This window comes from Antechinus flavipes, chromosome 3, assembly GCF_016432865.1.
Source record: "Antechinus flavipes isolate AdamAnt ecotype Samford, QLD, Australia chromosome 3, AdamAnt_v2, whole genome shotgun sequence".
NCBI lineage: Eukaryota > Metazoa > Chordata > Mammalia > Dasyuromorphia > Dasyuridae > Antechinus > Antechinus flavipes.
In genome coordinates, this window is record NC_067400.1 from 491,429,350 (window position 1) to 491,433,035 (window position 3,686).

General features: G+C 38.4%; 1 pseudogene; it reads right to left on the bottom strand.

Moving 5' to 3' along the window:
* Positions 1 to 346: 346 nt before the first annotated feature.
* Positions 347 to 2,178, bottom strand: LOC127557346 (signal recognition particle receptor subunit alpha-like; annotated as a pseudogene).
* Between the last annotated feature and the right edge of the window lie 1,508 nt (positions 2,179 to 3,686).

A 3,686-nucleotide genomic window follows, 5' to 3' on the forward strand; every position in this document is an offset into this window, starting at 1 on the left:
GGAGTATACATCTCCTTGGTTCTCTAAGGAAGAAAAATTAGCACCAGATAAGTGGAAACTAGTGGGAGATCTGAGAGGACTAGAAACAGAGGCATTCCATCTTTGACCATCCTCCTGATTCGTCTCCTACCTACTGCTCTCCTCCATTAAGATCAAGACTGGTCCTGAGATCATCCAGAGAGCTAGTTGGGACATCGCAGAGTCTGGCCAAGACAAGGTTCTACCTTTATTCTGCATTTGCAATAAATTCACAACAAACTGATCTCGTGCTCCAAATAACATTCTGGACAAGGGTGGAAAGAGCAGAAGAAAGCAGTGATTTGGTATGGGGTGATGCAGCACCAAGTTAGGCCTTCATAAGGGCAGCCACCACAGCCTAGTCATTGAACCTACACAGATCACTGTAGGTCTGGCCAGTGCCAAGAAAGACAATGGATTTATTTATGATATATGACTTAAAGATGGCAGCACCTACCATCAATGGTATAAAATCCGGTGTGAAAAATGCCATCAATGAGCCAGAATGTTTGAACTATTTAGTTCTTTGTGCTTTGCTGAACTTTACCAACAGATCTACAACTTCATTTCTTCCTAAGGCCTTCTCAACCAATAGCATCAACCTGGGTGTTTTGATGGCAATGACCAAATCATCAAAGATGCATTGTCTTGTATTTCCCAGTTATATCCCCTAAGACTACATCAAAGGCCTGATTCCAAGCAAAAGAAATCCCCCTTCATCCCTTTCCCCCCATCTCATCTCTGAAAAAACATTCTCAAAAATGTGAATCAAGGTTCAACCACCACGGTTCTTCAGAAGGAGCAAAACGCTGACACCCCTTATGAGTGCTCAGCTACTCCATCATTCCTGCCTGAAAGGTGTCACAGGCAATAATGAGGAAACTAAAGTTATTTTCCAACTGCCAGAACATCTTGGCAAGATTTGTGGACTTGCCAACTCCATTGAATCCACAGAAAGTATCAGTATAATAATGTTGAATGCATCCATGATATCTCAGAGCATGTCCACACACCTCTGTAGCTGCAAGATGTGTATCAATAACTCCTGTACAATATTTGCTTTACTATCTTCCTCTCTAGCTTGTTAGCAACAAACTCAAGAGCTGAAAAGCCATGGCTACAGACACATTCTTTGCAATTAGTTGGTCTCTCACCTTGTCCAGCACAGATTCCAAGTCTTCACAACTTAAGCTCTCAGAGCCAACCAAGCCTTTCAGGTGTGCCCCCATCCAACCTCACACTGGTTTTCTTTTGTAAAACTGGTTAGGCTGCACTTTGAATGACTCCCTCATTGTCTGAGCTGTTGCAGTCTAAGTCTTCTAGTTGCCCCGAGCCCCGCCTAAGTTCCTCGAATTGGTTGATAGTCTCTTAAAGGTGGTCTCAGGAATTCCACTGGTAATAGATGGGCTATAAAACAAGAAGACTTCATTGAGACAGCCACCCAGTACCCACATCCAAGGCACCTTTTTGTCTTTCTTCTTTGGTGCTTCCAACTAAATTTGAGGACTTGCTGTACTTATCAGCACTTCTCCTAAAGCTTCTGCATGAATTCCTTAGGAGCAATAGTTCTTTGGATAGGTCCACTGATTCCCAGGGCCAACTGGGAAATAAGGTTTCCTGTAGGAATCCCTTTGCTTAGTGGGTGAGGAAACTTCAGGACCCTCTTTCTTAGCCTCTTTATTTTTCTTATTACTTTTAACTTTCTCCTTTGGACTTCTCCCCCCATATCTCAATTTGAATCTCAAGGTTTTTTTCGGCCTTTTCATAATCTTCAGATTTTTTCATGGCAGTGGGAGCACTAGTTTTACTGCTCTCCTCTGCTTCCCGAAGGAGACACATGAAATCTCTATGGAATCAATGGTGCCATTTAATAGACTCAGGGAATTGTGTTGTTGGATTTCTGCCTGATACTTGTCTCGGAACAGCCAATGCACACCATCTATCAATTTGTCTACATACATTAGCATTAAGATCTTCTGAAAACCAGCCACAAACACCAGCTCAAACCAGTTATTCAACCTGTATTTGAGTGGGTGTCTCATGGCTAAAGGAATTGTTTCCTTCCCACTCCTGGAGCAGTATGGAAAGGATCGGCTTGTTGACCTTCACAGTGCACCAATACCTGTTGCCCTGGAAGCACCAGAGCACTAGCCCTACCATTAAGAAGAAGGGGAAGAAATGGAGCTTGGCTAGGAGAGTAGGGAAGGAAGGTTGGCCACATGCTGGACACTCAGAACAGAGTGTGACACATTGATACTGCACACTTTCTACTAAGAATTATTTTTCCCTCTGAGGCAATTAGGATTAAGCCATTTGCTCAGGGTCATACAGCTTGGAAGTATTGTCTGAGGCTGAATTTGAATTCAGGTCCTGCTGATTCAGCAGCAAGTGCTCTATCCACTGCACCATCTAATTGCCCCTTTCTACCAATAAATTAAAAAAAATATGAATTAATCAAAATATTTAAGTTCTTTAACAATGATCTTTACACCATTTATTTTAATAAATTAACCTCAAATATTGTCATATTCCTGTTTCTGTTTTTATTATTACAGTGATTCATTTTTTTTTAATGGTGTTCAGATAGAAATGATTGTGGATCAAATCTTTGTCCTCCTATTATTCCTTGATACTTAAAATTACATAGGCCATTGTAGGATCAGATAAAATAACTGATTTTACAATTTAAATATTGGGACATAATCATATGGCCTGTGGTCTTATTGGAAATATCTTCTGACAATCCTAATACAATCCTAGTAGCAGAGTGGTTAGAATAATCAATACCTCATTTTGAGCCCTCTGTATTAATTTTTTAAAAAAATGGAATTCTATAGTTTCAAAGTTCTTAATTCAATGTACTTTGGGAATTATTATTATTTGATATGTATACATTTAATAAAAATATATATTTTAAAATGTTATGGAACAATGTTACATCTGTACCTGTATGAGAAAGATTATCTGCAATAATAAATCTAATTCCATTTGTGGGAATTTGTTGAATTCTCAAAGTTAAGTTCAAAACTGTAGTTTCAGCTCAAAAATTTATCTAGTTTATGAAAGTACACTTCTGATTTTGTATATATTCATCAATCTTATCTTTGTAAGTATTCAATCAAAATATCATGGCTTTTTGTTTTGTTTTGTTTTGGAAACAAATTGTGTTAAGTTATTCAAGGCACATAGCTCGTTAAGCATCTGAGGTCAGATTTGAACTCTATCCACTCATACTTTTTGAAGGGAAAAGTGTTCATCTATGTATAGCTTCTAAAGAATAATGGATCCTGTCCTTGAATATTTTCATGGGGCTTAGGCTTCATTGCAATATTTCTCAAATCAATCATGTTCCAAATCACAGTAGTAGAAGTATGACTTAAGAATTGGGTTACTAGGGGCAGCTAGTTGGCACAATGGATAGAGGACCAGCCCTGAAGTCAGGAAGATCTGAGTTCTAATTCAGACATTTAATACTTCCTAGTTATGTGACCCGGGGCAAGTCACTTAATTCTAAGTGCCTCAGCAAAAAACACAAAACAACAACAAAAGTGTTACTAATCATTCCTATAAACATGTTACTTTGAACATTGTAAAAATGAACAGTTTTAAAAAAGACATAAGATGTTTAAAAGACTTGAAAAATTATAAGAATCAATCATGATTACAGA